Here is a 19,271-nt window from a genome sequence, read left to right as displayed (position 1 = left end):
ACTTTGTGTGAATTTGAATCTCATGTTTTTTTGGAGACTGAACCAAAACTCAGGCCCAGTGTATAAAACAATGCAATGTAAGTGGTAGAAAGTGGCTAGCTGATATACGACAAACTAACAGGACTGAAGCATACCCACTTTGTGAGAATTTGAATCTCACTTCTTTTTTGGAGACTGAACCAAAACTCAGGCCCAGTGTATAAAACAACGCAATGTAAGTGGCAGAAAGTGGCTGGCTGATATACGACAAACTAACAGGTCTGAAGTATATCCACTTTGTGAGAATTTGAATCTCACTTTTTTTGGGGGAGACTGAACCAAAACTCAGGCCCAGTGTATAAAACAACGCAATGTAAGTGGCAGAAAGTGGCTGGCTGATATACGACAAACTAACAGGACTGAAGTATATCCACTTTGTGAGAATTTGAATCTCATTTTTTTTTGGGAGACTGAACCAAAACTCAGGCCCAGTGTATAAAACTACGCAATGTAAGTGGCAGAAAGTGGCTGGCTGATATACGACAAACTAACAGGACTGAAGTATATCCAGTTTGTGAGAATTTGAATCTCACTTTTGTTTTGGAGACTGAACCAAAACTCAGGCCCAGTGTATAAAACAACGCAATATAATTGGCAGAAAGTGGCTGGCTGATATACGACAAACTAACAGGACTGAAGTATATCCACTTTGTGAGAATTTGAATCTCACTTTTTTTTTGGAGACTGAACCAAAACTCAGGCCCAGTGTATAAAACTACGCAATGTAAGTGGCAGAAAGTGGCTGGCTGATATACGACAAACTAACAGGACTGAAGTATATCCACTTTGTGAGAATTTGAATCTCATTTTTTTTTGGGAGACTGAACCAAAACTCAGGCCCAGTGTATAAAACAATGCAATGTAAGTGGTAGAAAGTGGCTGGCTGATATACGACAAACTAACAGGACTGAAGCATACCCACTTTGTGAGAATTTGAATCTCACTTCTTTTTTGGAGACTGAACCAAAACTCAGGCCCAGTGTATAAAACTACGCAATGTAAGTGGCAGAAAGTGGCTGGCTGATATACGACAAACTAACAGGACTGAAGTATATCCACTTTGTGAGAATTTGAATCTCATTTTTTTTTTGGAGACTGACCCAAAACTCAGGCCCAGTGTATAAAACAATGCAATGTAAGTGGTAGAAAGTGGCTGGCTGATATACAACAAACTAACAGGACTGAAGCATACCCACTTTGTCAGAATTTGAATCTCACTTTTTTTTTGGAGACTGAACCAAAACTCAGGCCCAGTGTATAAAACTACGCAATGTAAGTGGCAGAAAGTGGCTGGCTGATATACGACAAACTAACAGGACTGAAGTATATCCAGTTTGTGAGAATTTGAATCTCACTTTTGTTTTGGAGACTGAACCAAAACTCAGGCCCAGTGTATAAAACAACACAATGTAAGTGGCAGAAAGTGGCTGGCTGATATACGACAAACTAACAGGACTGAAGTATATCCACTTTGTGAGAATTTGAATTTCACTTTTTTTTGGGGACTGAACCAAAACTCAGGCCCAGTGTATAAAACAACACAATGTAAGTGGCAGAAAGTGGCTGGCTGATATACGACAAACTAACAGGACTGAAGTATATCCACTTTGTGTGAATTTGAATCTCATGTTTTTTTGGAGACTGAACCAAAACTCAGGCCCAGTGTATAAAACAATGCAATGTAAGTGGTAGAAAGTGGCTAGCTGATATACGACAAACTAACAGGACTGAAGCATACCCACTTTGTGAGAATTTGAATCTCACTTCTTTTTTGGAGACTGAACCAAAACTCAGGCCCAGTGTATAAAACAACGCAATGTAAGTGGCAGAAAGTGGCTGGCTGATATACGACAAACTAACAGGTCTGAAGTATATCCACTTTGTGAGAATTTGAATCTCACTTTTTTTGGGGGAGACTGAACCAAAACTCAGGCCCAGTGTATAAAACAACGCAATGTAAGTGGCAGAAAGTGGCTGGCTGATATACGACAAACTAACAGGACTGAAGTATATCCACTTTGTGAGAATTTGAATCTCATTTTTTTTTGGGAGACTGAACCAAAACTCAGGCCCAGTGTATAAAACAATGCAATGTAAGTGGTAGAAAGTGGCTGGCTGATATACAACAAACTAACAGGACTGAAGCATACCCACTTTGTCAGAATTTGAATCTCACTTTTTTTTTGGAGACTGAACCAAAACTCAGGCCCAGTGTATAAAACTACGCAATGTAAGTGGCAGAAAGTGGCTGGCTGATATACGACAAACTAACAGGACTGAAGTATATCCAGTTTGTGAGAATTTGAATCTCACTTTTGTTTTGGAGACTGAACCAAAACTCAGGCCCAGTGTATAAAACAACACAATGTAAGTGGCAGAAAGTGGCTGGCTGATATACGACAAACTAACAGGACTGAAGTATATCCACTTTGTGAGAATTTGAATTTCACTTTTTTTTGGGGACTGAACCAAAACTCAGGCCCAGTGTATAAAACAACACAATGTAAGTGGCAGAAAGTGGCTGGCTGATATACGACAAACTAACAGGACTGAAGTATATCCACTTTGTGTGAATTTGAATCTCATGTTTTTTTGGAGACTGAACCAAAACTCAGGCCCAGTGTATAAAACAATGCAATGTAAGTGGTAGAAAGTGGCTAGCTGATATACGACAAACTAACAGGACTGAAGCATACCCACTTTGTGAGAATTTGAATCTCACTTCTTTTTTGGAGACTGAACCAAAACTCAGGCCCAGTGTATAAAACAACGCAATGTAAGTGGCAGAAAGTGGCTGGCTGATATACGACAAACTAACAGGTCTGAAGTATATCCACTTTGTGAGAATTTGAATCTCACTTTTTTGGGGGGAGACTGAACCAAAACTCAGGCCCAGTGTATAAAACAACGCAATGTAAGTGGCAGAAAGTGGCTGGCTGATATACGACAAACTAACAGGACTGAAGTATATACACTTTGTGAGAATTTGAATCTCACTTTTTTTTGGAGACTGAACAAAAACTCAGGCCCAGTGTATAAAACAACACAATGTAAGTGGCAAAAAGTGGCTGGCTGATATACGACAAAATAACAGGACTAATTACTAAAGTATATCCACTTTGTGAGAATTTGAATCTCACTTTTTTTTGGAGATTGAACCAAAACTCAGGCCCAGTATATAAAACAACACAATGTAAGTGGCAGAAAGTGGCTGGCTGATATACGACAAACTAACAAGACTGAAGTATATCCACTTTGTGAGAATTTGAATCTCATTTTTTTTTGGAGACTGAACCAAAACTCAGGCCCAGTGTATAAAACAATGCAATGTAAGTGGTAGAAAGTGGCTAGCTGATATACGACAAACTAACAGGACTGAAGCATACCCACTTTGTGAGAATTTGAATCTCACTTCTTTTTTGGAGACTGAACCAAAACTCAGGCCCAGTGTATAAAACTACGCAATGTAAGTGGCAGAAAGTGGCTGGCTGATATACGACAAACTAACAGGACTGAAGTATATCCAGTTTGTGAGAATTTGAATCTCACTTTTTTTTGGGGACTGAACCAAAACTCAGGCCCAGTGTATAAAACAACACAATGTAAGTGGCAGAAAGTGGCTGGCTGATATACGACAAACTAACAGGAATGAAGTATATCCACTTTGTGAGAATTTGAATCTCTCTTTTTTTGGGAGACTGAACCAAAACTCAGGCCCAGTGTATAAAACAATGCAATGTAAGTGGTAGAAAGTGGCTAGCTGATATACGACAAACTAACAGGACTGAAGCATAACCACTTTGTGAGAATTTGAATCTCACTTCTTTTTTGGAGACTGAACCAAAACTCAGGCCCAGTGTATAAAACAACGCAATGTAAGTGGCAGAAAGTGGCTGGCTGATATACGACAAACTAACAGGACTGAAGTATATACACTTTGTGAGAATTTGAGTCTCACTTTTTTTTGGAGACTGAACCAAATCTCAGGCCCAGTGTATAAAACTACGCAATGTAAGTGGCAGAAAGTGGCTGGCTGATATACGACAAACTAACAGGACTGAAGTAAATCCACTTTGTGAGAATATGAATCTCACTTTTGTTTTGGAGACTGAACCAAAACTCAGGCCCAGTGTATAAAACAATGCAAAGTAAGTGGCAGAAAGTGGCTGGCTGATATACGACAAACTAACAGAACTGAAGTATATCCACTTTGTGAGAATTTGAATCTCATTTTTTTTTGGAGACTGAACCAAAACTCAGGCCCAGTGTATAAAACAACGCAATGTAAGTGGCAGAAAGTGGCTGGCTGATATACGACAAACTAACAGGACTGAAGTATATCCACTTTGTGAGAATTTGTATCTCACTGTTGTTTTGGAGATTGAACCAAAACTCAGGCCCAGTGTATAAAACAACACAATGTAAGTGGCAGAAAGTGGCTGGCTGATATACGACAAACTAACAGAACTGAAGTATATCCACTTTGTAAGAATTTGAATCTCCCTTTTTTTTTGGAGACTGAACCAAAACTCAGGCCCAGTGTATAAAACAACACAATGTAAGTGGCAGAAAGTGGCTGGCTTATATACGACAAACTAACAGGACTGAAGTATATACACTTTGTGAGAATTTGAATCTCACTTTTTTTTGGAGACTGAACCAAAACTCAGGCCCAGTGTATAAAACAACACAATGTAAGTGGCAGAAAGTGGCTGGCTGATATACGACAAAATAACAGGACCAAGGACTAAAGTATATCCACTTTGTGAGAATTTGAATCTCACTTTTTTTTGGAGACTGAACCAAAACTCAGGCCCAGTGTATAAAACTACGCAATGTAAGTGGCAGAAAGTGGCTGGCTGATATACGACAAACTAACAGGACTGAAGTCTATCCACTTTGTGAGAATTTGAATCTCACTGTTGTTTTGGAGATTGAACCAAAACTCACTATAAAACAACACAATGTAAGTGGCAGAAAGTGGCTGGCTGATATACGACAAACTACCAAGACTGAAGTATATCCACTTTGTGAGAATTTGAATCTCATTTTTTTTTGGAGACTGAACCAAAACTCAGGCCCAGTGTATAAAACTATGCAATGTAAGTGGCAGAAAGTGGCTGGCTGATATACGACAAACTAACAGGACTGAAGTAAATCCACTTTGTGAGAATATGAATCTCACTTTTGTTTTGGAGACTGAACCAAAACTCAGGCCCAGTGTATAAAACAACGCAATGTAAGTGGCAGAAAGTGGCTGGCTGATATACGACAAACTAACAGGACTGAAGCATACCCACTTTGTGAGAATTTGAATCTCACTTTTTTTTTGGGTACTGAACCAAAACTCAGGCCCAGTGTATAAAACTACGCAATGTAAGTGGCAGAAAGTGGCTGGCTGATATACGACAAACTAACAGGACTGAAGTATATCCACTTTGTGAGAATTTGTATCTCACTGTTATTTTGGAGATTGAACCGAAACTCAGGCCCAGTGTATAAAACAACACAATGTAAGTGGCAGAAAGTGGCTGGCTGATATACGACAAACTAACAAGACTGAAGTATATCCACTTTGTGAGAATTTGAATCTCATTTTTTTTTGGAGACTGAACCAAAACTCAGGCCCAGTGTATAAAACTACGCAATGTAAGTGGCAGAAAGTGGCTGGCTGATATACGACAAACTAACAGGACTGAAGTATATCCACTTTGTGAGAATATGAATCTCACTTTTGTTTTGGAGACTGAACCAAAACTCAGGCCCAGTGTATAAAACAACGCAATGTAAGTGGCAGAAAGTGGCTGGCTGATATACGACAAACTAACAGAACTGAAGTATATCCACTTTGTAAGAATTTGAATCTCCCTTTTTTTTTGGAGACTGAACCAAAACTCAGGCCCAGTGTATAAAACAACACAATGTAAGTGGCAGAAAGTGGCTGGCTTATATACGACAAACTAACAGGACTGAAGTATATACACTTTGTGACAATTTGAATCTCACTTTTTTTGGAGACTGAACCAAAACTCAGGCCCAGTGTATAAAACAACACAATGTAAGTGGCAGAAAGTGGCTGGCTGATATACGACAAACTAACAAGACTGAAGTATATCCACTTTGTGAGAATTTGAATCTCATTTTTTTTTGGAGACTGAACCAAAACTCAGGCCCAGTGTATAAAACTACGCAATGTAAGTGGCAGAAAGTGGCTGGCTGATATACGACAAACTAACAGGACTGAAGTATATCCACTTTGTGAGAATTTGAATCTCACTTTTTTTGGGGAGACTGAACCAAAACTCAGGCCCAGTGTATAAAACAATGCAATGTAAGTGGTAGAAAGTGGCTGGCTGATATACGACAAACTAACAGGACTGAAGCATACCCACTTTGTGAGAATTTGAATCTCACTTTTTTTTTGGAGACTGAACCAAAACTCAGGCCCAGTGTATAAAACAATGCAATGTAAGTGGTAGAAAGTGGCTGGCTGATATACGACAAACTAACAGGACTGAAGCATACCCACTTTGTGAGAATTTGAATCTCACTTTTTTTTTGGAGACTGAACCAAAACTCAGGCCCAGTGTATAAAACAACGCAATGTAAGTGGCAGAAAGTGGCTGGCTGATATACGACAAACTAACAGGTCTGAAGTATATCCACTTTGTGAGAATTTGAATCTCACTTTTTTTTTGGGAGACTGAACCAAAACTCAGGCCCAGTGTATAAAACAACGCAATGTAAGTGGCAGAAAGTGGCTGGCTGATATACGACAAACTAACAGGACTGAAGTATATACACTTTGTGAGAATTTGAATCTCACTTTTTTTTGGAGACTGAACAAAAACTCAGGCCCAGTGTATAAAACAACACAATGTAAGTGGCAAAAAGTGGCTGGCTGATATACGACAAAATAACAGGACTAATTACTAAAGTATATCCACTTTGTGAGAATTTGAATCTCACTTTTTTTTGGAGATTGAACCAAAACTCAGGCCCAGTGTATAAAACAACACAATGTAAGTGGCAGAAAGTGGCTGGCTGATATACGACAAACTAACAAGACTGAAGTATATCCACTTTGTGAGAATTTGAATCTCATTTTTTTTTGGAGACTGAACCAAAACTCAGGCCCAGTGTATAAAACAATGCAATGTAAGTGGTAGAAAGTGGCTAGCTGATATACGACAAACTAACAGGACTGAAGCATACCCACTTTGTGAGAATTTGAATCTCACTTCTTTTTTGGAGACTGAACCAAAACTCAGGCCCAGTGTATAAAACTACGCAATGTAAGTGGCAGAAAGTGGCTGGCTGATATACGACAAACTAACAGGACTGAAGTATATCCAGTTTGTGAGAATTTGAATCTCACTTTTGTTTTGGAGACTGAACCAAAACTCAGGCCCAGTGTATAAAACAACACAATGTAAGTGGCAGAAAGTGGCTGGCTGATATACGACAAACTAACAGGACTGAAGTATATCCACTTTGTGAGAATTTGAATTTCACTTTTTTTTGGGGACTAAACCAAAACTCAGGCCCAGTGTATAAAACAACACAATGTAAGTGGCAGAAAGTGGCTGGCTGATATACGACAAACTAACAGGACTGAAGTATATCCACTTTGTGTGAATTTGAATCTCATTTTTTTTTTGGAGACTGAACCAAAACTCAGGCCCAGTGTATAAAACAACGCAATGTAAGTGGCAGAAAGTGGCTGGCTGATAGACGACAAACTAACAGGAATGAAGTATATCCACTTTGTGAGAATTTGAATCTCACTTTTTTTGGGAGACTGAACCAAAATTCAGGCCCAGTGTATAAAACAATGCAATGTAAGTGGTAGAAAGTGGCTAGCTGATATACGACAAACTAACAGGACTGAAGCATACCCACTTTGTGAGAATTTGAATCTCACTTCTTTTTTGGAGACTGAACCAAAACTCAGGCCCAGTGTATAAAACAACGCAATGTAAGTGGCAGAAAGTGGCTGGCTGATATACGACAAACTAACAGGACTGAAGTATATCCAGTTTGTGAGAATTTGAATCTCACTTTTTTTTGGAGACTGAACCAAAACTCAGGCCCAGTGTATAAAACTACGCAATGTAAGTGGCAGAAAGTGGCTGGCTGATATACGACAAACTAACAGGACTGAAGTAAATCCACTTTGTGAGAATATGAATCTCACTTTTGTTTTGGAGACTGAACCAAAACTCAGGCCCAGTGTATAAAACAATGCAAAGTAAGTGGCAGAAAGTGGCTGGCTGATATACGACAAACTAACAGAACTGAAGTATATCCACTTTGTGAGAATTTGAATCTCATTTTTTTTTGGAGACTGAACCAAAACTCAGGCCCAGTGTATAAAACAACGCAATGTAAGTGGCAGAAAGTGGCTGGCTGATATACGACAAACTAACAGGACTGAAGTATATCCACTTTGTGAGAATTTGTATCTCACTGTTGTTTTGGAGATTGAACCAAAACTCAGGCCCAGTGTATAAAACAACACAATGTAAGTGGCAGAAAGTGGCTGGCTGATATACGACAAACTAACAAGACTGAAGTATATCCACTCTGTGAGAATTTGAATCTCATTTTTTTTTGGAGACTGAACCAAAACTCAGGCCCAGTGTATAAAACTACGCAATGTAAGTGGCAGAAAGTGGCTGGCTGATATACGACAAACTAACAGGACTGAAGTATATCCACTTTGAGAGAATATGAATCTCATTTTTGTTTTGGAGACTGAACCAAAACTCAGGCCCAGTGTATAAAACAACGCAATGTAAGTGGCAGAAAGTGGCTGGCTGATATACGACAAACTAACAGAACTGAAGTATATCCACTTTGTAAGAATTTGAATCTCCCTTTTTTTTTGGAGACTGAACCAAAACTCAGGCCCAGTGTATAAAACAACACAATGTAAGTGGCAGAAAGTGGCTGGCTTATATACGACAAACTAACAGGACTGAAGTATATACACTTTGTGAGAATTTGAATCTCACTTTTTTTTGGAGACTGAACCAAAACTCAGGCCCAGTGTATAAAACAACACAATGTAAGTGGCAGAAAGTGGCTGGCTGATATACGACAAAATAACAGGACCAAGGACTAAAGTATATCCACTTTGTGAGAATTTGAATCTCACTTTTTTTTGGAGACTGAACCAAAACTCAGGCCCAGTGTATAAAACTACGCAATGTAAGTGGCAGAAAGTGGCTGGCTGATATACGACAAACTAACAGGACTGAAGTCTATCCACTTTGTGAGAATTTGAATCTCACTGTTGTTTTGGAGATTGAACCAAAACTCACTATAAAACAACACAATGTAAGTGGCAGAAAGTGGCTGGCTGATATACGACAAACTAACAAGACTGAAGTATATCCACTTTGTGAGAATTTGAATCTCATTTTTTTTTTGGAGACTGAACCAAAACTCAGGCCCAGTGTATAAAACTACGCAATGTAAGTGGCAGAAAGTGGCTGGCTGATATACGACAAACTAACAGGACTGAAGTAAATCCACGTTGTGAGAATATGAATCTCACTTTTGTTTTGGAGACTGAACCAAAACTCAGGCCCAGTGTATAAAACAACGCAATGTAAGTGGCAGAAAGTGGCTGGCTGATATACGACAAACTAACAGGACTGCAGCATACCCACTTTGTGAGAATTTGAATCTCACTTTTTTTTTGGATACTGAACCAAAACTCAGGCCCAGTGTATAAAACTACGCAATGTAAGTGGCAGAAAGTGGCTGGCTGATATACGACAAACTAACAGGACTGAAGTATATCCACTTTGTGAGAATTTGAATCTCATTTTTTTTTGGAGACTGAACCAAAACTCAGGCCCAGTGTATAAAACTACGCAATGTAAGTGGCAGAAAGTGGCTGGCTGATATACGACAAACTAACAGGACTGAAGTATATCCACTTTGTGAGAATATGAATCTCACTTTTGTTTTGGAGACTGAACCAAAACTCAGGCCCAGTGTATAAAACAAAGCAATGTAAGTGGCAGAAAGTGGCTGGCTGATATACGACAAACTAACAGAACTGAAGTATATCCACTTTGTAAGAATTTGAATCTCCCTTTTTTTTGGAGACTGAACCAAAACTCAGGCCCAGTGTATAAAACAACACAATGTAAGTGGCAGAAAGTGGCTGGCTTATATACGACAAACTAACAGGACTGAAGTATATACACTTTGTGAGAATTTGAATCTCACTTTTTTTTGGAGACTGAACCAAAACTCAGGCCCAGTGTATAAAACAACACAATGTAAGTGGCAGAAAGTGGCTGGCTGATATACGACAAAATAACAGGACCAAGGACTAAAGTATATCCACTTTGTGAGAATTTGAATCTCACTTTTTTTTGGAGACTGAACCAAAACTCAGGCCCAGTGTATAAAACTACGCAATGTAAGTGGCAGAAAGTGGCTGGCTGATATACGACAAACTAACAGGACTGAAGTCTATCCACTTTGTGAGAATTTGAATCTCACTGTTGTTTTGGAGATTGAACCAAAACTCACTATAAAACAACACAATGTAAGTGGCAGAAAGTGGCTGGCTGATATACGACAAACTAACAAGACTGAAGTATATCCACTTTGTGAGAATTTGAATCTCATTTTTTTTTTGGAGACTGAACCAAAACTCAGGCCCAGTGTATAAAACTACGCAATGTAAGTGGCAGAAAGTGGCTGGCTGATATACGACAAACTAACAGGACTGAAGTAAATCCACGTTGTGAGAATTTGAATCTCACTTTTGTTTTGGAGACTGAACCAAAACTCAGGCCCAGTGTATAAAACAACGCAATGTAAGTGGCAGAAAGTGGCTGGCTGATATACGACAAACTAACAGGACTGCAGCATACCCACTTTGTGAGAATTTGAATCTCACTTTTTTTTTGGATACTGAACCAAAACTCAGGCCCAGTGTATAAAACTACGCAATGTAAGTGGCAGAAAGTGGCTGGCTGATATACGAGAAACTAACAGGACTGAAGTATATCCACTTTGTGAGAATTTGAATCTCATTTTTTTTTGGAGACTGAACCAAAACTCAGGCCCAGTGTATAAAACTACGCAATGTAAGTGGCAGAAAGTGGCTGGCTGATATACGACAAACTAACAGGACTGAAGTATATCCACTTTGTGAGAATATGAATCTCACTTTTGTTTTGGAGACTGAACCAAAACTCAGGCCCAGTGTATAAAACAACGCAATGTAAGTGGCAGAAAGTGGCTGGCTGATATACGACAAACTAACAGAACTGAAGTATATCCACTTTGTAAGAATTTGAATCTCCCTTTTTTTTGGAGACTGAATCAAAACTCAGGCCCAGTGTATAAAACAACACAATGTAAGTGGCAGAAAGTGGCTGGCTTATATACGACAAACTAACAGGACTGAAGTATATACACTTTGTGAGAATTTGAATCTCACTTTTTTTTGGAGACTGAACCAAAACTCAGGCCCAGTGTATAAAACAACACAATGTAAGTGGCAGAAAGTGGCTGGCTGATATACGACAAACTAACAAGACTGAAGTATATCCACTTTGTGAGAATTTGAATCTCATTTTTTTTTGGAGACTGAACCAAAACTCAGGCCCAGTGTATAAAACTACGCAATGTAAGTGGCAGAAAGTGGCTGGCTGATATACGACAAACTAACAGGACTGAAGTATATCCACTTTGTGAGAATTTGAATCTCACTTTTTTTGGGGAGACTGAACCAAAACTCAGGCCCAGTGTATAAAACAATGCAATGTAAGTGGTAGAAAGTGGCTGGCTGATATACGACAAACTAACAGGACTGAAGCATACCCACTTTGTGAGAATTTGAATCTCACTTTTTTTTTGGAGACTGAACCAAAACTCAGGCCCAGTGTATAAAACAATGCAATGTAAGTGGTAGAAAGTGGCTGGCTGATATACGACAAACTAACAGGACTGAAGCATACCCACTTTGTGAGAATTTGAATCTCACTTTTTTTTTTGAGACTGAACCAAAACTCAGGCCCAGTGTATAAAACTACGCAATGTAAGTGGCAGAAAGTGGCTGGCTGATATACGACAAACTAACAGGACTGAAGTCTATCCACTTTGGGAGAATTTGAATCTCACTGTTGTTTTGGAGATTGAACCAAAACTCAGGCCCAGTGTATAAAACAACACAATGTAAGTGGCAGAAAGTGGCTGGCTGATATACGACAAACTAACAGGACTGAAGTATATCCACTTTGTGAGAATATGAATCTCACTTTTGTTTTGGAGACTGAACCAAAACTCAGGCCCAGTGTATAAAACAACGCAATGTAAGTGGCAGAAAGTGGCTGGCTGATATACGACAAACTAACAGGACTGAAGTATATCCACTTTGTGAGAATATGAATCTCACTTTTGTTTTGGAGACTGAACCAAAACTCAGGCCCAGTGTATAAAACAACGCAATGTAAGTGGCAGAAAGTGGCTGGCTGATATACGACAAACTAACAGAACTGAAGTATATCCACTTTGTAAGAATTTGAATCTCCCTTTTTTTTTGGAGACTGAACCAAAACTCAGACCCAGTGTATAAAACAACACAATGTAAGTGGCAGAAAGTGGCTGGCTTATATACGACAAACTAACAGGACTGAAGTATATACACTTTGTGAGAATTTGAATCTCACTTTTTTTTGGAGACTGAACCAAAACTCAGGCCCAGTGTATAAAACAACACAATGTAAGTGGCAGAAAGTGGCTGGCTGATATACGACAAACTAACAAGACTGAAGTATATCCACTTTGTGAGAATTTGAATCTCATTTTTTTTTGGAGACTGAACCAAAACTCAGGCCCAGTGTATAAAACTACGCAATGTAAGTGGCAGAAAGTGGCTGGCTGATATACGACAAACTAACAGGACTGAAGTATATCCACTTTGTGAGAATTTGAATCTCACTTTTTTTGGGGAGACTGAACCAAAACTCAGGCCCAGTGTATAAAACAATGCAATGTAAGTGGTAGAAAGTGGCTGGCTGATATACGACAAACTAACAGGACTGAAGCATACCCACTTTGTGAGAATTTGAATCTCACTTTTTTTTTGGAGACTGAACCAAAACTCAGGCCCAGTGTATAAAACAATGCAATGTAAGTGGTAGAAAGTGGCTGGCTGATATACGACAAACTAACAGGACTGAAGCATACCCACTTTGTGAGAATTTGAATCTCACTTTTTTTTTGGAGACTGAACCAAAACTCAGGCCCAGTGTATAAAACTACGCAATGTAAGTGGCAGAAAGTGGCTGGCTGATATACGACAAACTAACAGGACTGAAGTCTATCCACTTTGGGAGAATTTGAATCTCACTGTTGTTTTGGAGATTGAACCAAAACTCAGGCCCAGTGTATAAAACAACACAATGTAAGTGGCAGAAAGTGGCTGGCTGATATACGACAAACTAACAAGACTGAAGTATATCCACTTTGTGAGAATTTGAATCTCATTTTTTTTTGGAGACTGAACCAAAACTCAGGCCCAGTGTATAAAACTACGCAATGTAAGTGGCAGAAAGTGGCTGGCTGATATACGACAAACTAACAGGACTGAAGTAAATCCACTTTGTGAGAATATGAATCTCACTTTTGTTTTGGAGACTGAACCAAAACTCAGGCCCAGTGTATAAAACAACGCAATGTAAGTGGCAGAAAGTGGCTGGCTGATATACGACAAACTAACAGAACTGAAGTATATCCACTTTGTGAGAATTTGAATCTCATTTTTTTTTGGAGACTGAACCAAAACTCAGGCCCAGTGTATAAAACAATGCAATGTAAGTGGCAGAAAGTGGCTGGCTGATATACGACAAACTAACAGGACTGAAGTCTATCCACTTTGTGAGAATTTGAATCTCACTGTTGTTTTGGAGATTGAACCAAAACTCAGGCCCAGTGTATAAAACAACACAATGTAAGTGGCAGAAAGTGGCTGGCTGATATATGACAAACTAACAAGACTGAAGTATATCCACTTTGTGAGAATTTGAATCTCATTTTTTTTTGGAGACTGAACCAAAACTCAGGCCCAGTGTATAAAACTACGCAATGTAAGTGGCAGAAAGTGGCTGGCTGATATACGACAAACTAACAGGACTGAAGTAAATCCACTTTGTGAGAATATGAATCTCACTTTTGTTTTGGAGACTGAACCAAAACTCAGGCCCAGTGTATAAAACAACGCAATGTAAGTGGCAGAAAGTGGCTGGCTGATATACGACAAACTAACAAGACTGAAATATATCCACTTTGTGAGAATTTGAATCTCACTTTTTTTTGGAGACTGAACAAAAACTCAGGCCCAGTGTATAAAACAACACAATGTAAGTGGCAGAAAGTGGCTGGCTGATATATGACAAACTAACAAGACTGAAGTATATCCACTTTGTGAGAATTTGAATCTCATTTTTTTTTGGAGACTGAACCAAAACTCAGGCCCAGTGTATAAAACTACGCAATGTAAGTGGCAGAAAGTGGCTGGCTGATATACGACAAACTAACAGGACTGAAGTAAATCCACTTTGTGAGAATATGAATCTCACTTTTGTTTTGGAGACTGAACCAAAACTCAGGCCCAGTGTATAAAACAACGCAATGTAAGTGGCAGAAAGTGGCTGGCTGATATACGACAAACTAACAAGACTGAAGTATATCCACTTTGTGAGAATTTGAATCTCACTTTTTTTTGGAGACTGAACAAAAACTCAGGCCCAGTGTATAAAACAACACAATGTAAGTGGCAAAAAGTGGCTGGCTGATATACGACAAAATAACAGGACTAATTACTAAAGTATATCCACTTTGTGAGAATTTGAATCTCACTTTTTTTTGGAGATTGAACCAAAACTCAGGCCCAGTGTATAAAACAACACAATGTAAGTGGCAGAAAGTGGCTGGCTGATATACGACAAACTAACAAGACTGAAGTATATCCACTTTGTGAGAATTTGAATCTCATTTTTTTTTGGAGACTGAACCAAAACTCAGGCCCAGTGTATAAAACAACGCAATGTAAGTGGCAGAAAGTGGCTGGCTGATATACGACAAACTAACAGGACTGAAGTATATCCACTTTGTGAGAATTTGAATCTCACTTTTTTTTTGGGAGACTGAACCAAAACTCAGGCCCAGTGTATAAAACAATGCAATGTAAGTGGTAGAAAGTGGCTGGCTGATATACGACAAACTAACAGGACTGAAGCATACCCACTTTGTGAGAATTTGAATCTCACTTTTTTTTTGGAGACTGAACCAAAACTCAGGCCCAGTGTATAAAACTACGCAATGTAAGTGGCAGAAAGTGGCTGGCTGATATACGACAAACTAACAGGACTGAAGTATATCCACTTTGTGAGAATTTGAATCTCACTGTTGTTTTGGAGATTGAACCAAAACTCAGGACCAGTGTATAAAACAACACAATGTAAGTGGCAGAAAGTGGCTGGCTGATATACGACAAACTAACAAGACTGAAGTATATCCACTTTGTGAGAATTTGAATCTCATTTTTTTTTGGAGACTGAACCAAAACTCAGGCCCAGTGTATAAAACTACACAATGTAAGTGGCAGAAAGTGGCTGGCTGATATACGACAAACTAACAAGACTGAAGTATATCCACTTTGTGAGAATTTGAATCTCATTTTTTTTTGGAGACTGAACCAAAACTCAGGCCCAGTGTATAAAACTACGCAATGTAAGTGCCAGAAAGTGGTTGGCTGATATACGACAAACTAACAGGACTGAAGTAAATCCACTTTGTGAGAATATGAATCTCACTTTTGTTTTGGAGACTGAACCAAAACTCAGGCCCAGTGTATAAAACAACGCAATGTAAGTGGCAGAAAGTGGCTGGCTGATATACGACAAACTAAAAGAACTGAAGTATATCCACTTTGTGAGAATTTGAATCTCATTTTTTTTTGGAGACTGAACCAAAACTCAGGCCCAGTGTATAAAACAACGCAATGTAAGTGGCAGAAAGTGGCTGGCTGATATACGACAAACTAACAGGACTGAAGTATATCCACTTTGTGAGAATTTGAATCTCACTTTTTTTTAGGAGACTGAACCAAAACTCAGGCCCAGTGTATAAAACAATGCAATGTAAGTGGTAGAAAGTGGCTGGCTGATATACGACAAACTAACAGGACTGAAGCATACCCACTTTGTGAGAATTTGAATCTCACTTTTTTTTGGGATACTGAACCAAAACTCAGGCCCAGTGTATAAAACTACGCAATGTAAGTGGCAGAAAGTGGCTGGCTGATATACGACAAACTAACAGGACTGAAGTATATCCACTTTGTGAGAATTTGAATCTCACTGTTGTTTTGGAGATTGAACCAAAACTCAGGCCCAGTGTATAAAACAACACAATGTAAGTGGCAGAAAGTGGCTGGCTGATATACGACAAACTAACAAGACTGAAGTATATCCACTTTGTGAGAATTTGAATCTCATTTTTTTTTGGAGACTGAACCAAAACTCAGGCCCAGTGTATAAAACTACGCAATGTAAGTGGCAGAAAGTGGCTGGCTGATATACGACAAACTAACAGGACTGAAGTAAATCCACTTTGTGAGAATATGAATCTCACTTTTGTTTTGGAGACTGAACCAAAACTCAGGCCCAGTGTATAAAACAACGCAATGTAAGTGGCAGAAAGTGGCTGGCTGATATACGACAAACTAACAGAACTGAAGTATATCCACTTTGTGAGAATTTGAATCTCATTTTTTTTTGGAGACTGAACCAAAACTCAGGCCCAGTGTATAAAACAACGCAATGTAAGTGGCAGAAAGTGGCTGGCTGATATACGACAAACTAACAGGACTGAAGTATATCCACTTTGTGAGAATTTGAATCTCACTTTTTTTTAGGAGACTGAACCAAAACTCAGGCCCAGTGTATAAAACAATGCAATGTAAGTGGTAGAAAGTGGCTGGCTGATATACGACAAACTAACAGGACTGAAGCATACCCACTTTGTGAGAATTTGAATCTCACTTTTTTTTGGGATACTGAACCAAAACTCAGGCCCAGTGTATAAAACTACGCAATGTAAGTGGCAGAAAGTGGCTGGCTGATATACGACAAACTAACAGGACTGAAGTATATCCACTTTGTGAGAATTTGAATCTCACTGTTGTTTTCGAGATTGAACCAAAACTCAGGCCCAGTGTATAAAACAACACAATGTAAGTGGCAGAAAGTGGCTGGCTGATATACGACAAACTAACAAGACTGAAGTATATCCACTTTGTGAGAATTTGAATCTCATTTTTTTTTGGAGACTGAACCAAAACTCAGGCCCAGTGTATAAAACTACGCAATGTAAGTGGCAGAAAGTGGCTGGCTGATATACGACAAACTAACAGGACTGAAGTATATCCACTTTGTGAGAATATGAATCTCACTTTTGTTTTGGAGACTGAACCAAAACTCAGGCCCAGTGTATAAAACAACGCAATGTAAGTGGCAGAAAAGTGGCTGGCAGATATACGACAAACTAACAGAACTGAAGTATATCCACTTTGTAAGAATTTGAATCTCCCTTTTTTTTTGGAGACTGAACCAAAACTCAGGCCCAGTGTATAAAACAACACAATGTAAGTGGCAGAAAGTGGCTGGCTTATATACGACAAACTAACAGGACTGAAGTATATACACTTTGTGAGAATTTGAATCTCACTTTTTTTTGGAGACTGAACCAAAACTCAGGCCCAGTGTATAAAACAACACAATGTAAGTGGCAGAAAGTGGCTGGCTGATATACGACAAAATAACAGGACCAAGGACTAAAGTATATCCACTTTGTGTGAATTTGAATCTCACTTTTTTTTGGAGACTGAACCAAAACTCAGGCCCAGTGTATAAAACAACGCAATGTAAGTGGCAGAAAGTGGCTGGCTGATATACGACAAACTAACAGGAATGAAGTATATCCACTTTGTGAGAGTCTGAATCTCACTTTTTTTTGGAGACTGAACCAAAACTCAGGCCCAGTGTATAAAACAATGCAATGTAAGTGGTAGAAAGTGGCTAGCTGATATACGACAAACTAACAGGACTGAAGCATACCCACTTTGTGAGAATTTGAATCTCACTTCTTTTTGGAGACTGAACCAAAACTCAGGCCCAGTGTATAAAACAACACAATGTAAGTGGGAGAACGTGGCTGGCTGATATACGACAAACTAACAAGACTGAAGTATATCCACTTTGTGAGAATTTGAATCTCACTTTTTTTTGGGAGACTGAACCAAAACTCAGGCCCAGTGTATAAAACAATGCAATGTAAGTGGCAGAAAGTGGCTGGCTGATATACGACAAACTAACAGGACTGAAGCATACCCACTTTGTGAGAATTTGAATCTCAATTTTTTTTGGAGACTGAACCAAAACTCAGGCCCAGTGTGTAAAACAACGCAATGTAAGTGGCAGAAAGTGGCTGGCTGACATACGACAAACTAACAAGACTGAAGTATATCCACTTTGTGAGAATTTGAATCTCACTTTTGTTTTGGAGACTGAACCAAAACTCAGGCCCAGTGTATAAAACAATGCAATGTAAGTGGCAGAAAGTGGCTGGCTGATATACGACAAATTAACAGGAGTGAAGTATATTCACTTTGTGAGAATTTGAATCTCACTTTTGTTTTGGATACTGAACTAAAACTCAGGCCCAGTGTATAAAACAATGCAATGTAAGTGGCAGAAAATGGCTGGCTGATATACGACAAATTAACAGGAGTGAAGTATATTCACTTTGTGAGAATTTGAATCTCACTTTTTTTTTGGAGACTGAACCAAAACTCAGGCCCAGTGTATAAAACAACACAATGTAAGTGGCAGAAAGTGGCTGGCTGATACATGAAAAAATACAAGAACTGTAGTACAATTTCAATCTCCCTACAATGATCTCAGGACAAGTATGGCAGCAATAAAAAGGACTGCTGCACACAAAAGTGTGGACAAATAAACAAGATAATTGTGCAGAAAGGAGCAACAGGATTTTTTCTTTTAAAAAAGCAGTTGGTTTGCACAGCAGCGTGCAAATAGCAATGCAGCTGTCAGGGAGCCTTATAAGGCAGCCTAATAAGCTACAGAGCTGATGCACAAAAATATAGCCTCCACTGTCCCTGCAAAAAAAGGTGG

The sequence above is a fragment of the Ranitomeya variabilis genome, chromosome 1, assembly GCF_051348905.1.
Source record: "Ranitomeya variabilis isolate aRanVar5 chromosome 1, aRanVar5.hap1, whole genome shotgun sequence".
Classification (NCBI taxonomy): Eukaryota; Metazoa; Chordata; class Amphibia; order Anura; family Dendrobatidae; genus Ranitomeya; species Ranitomeya variabilis.
The sequence above is the reverse complement of the archived record's forward strand: the minus strand, read 5'-3'. Positions refer to the sequence as shown.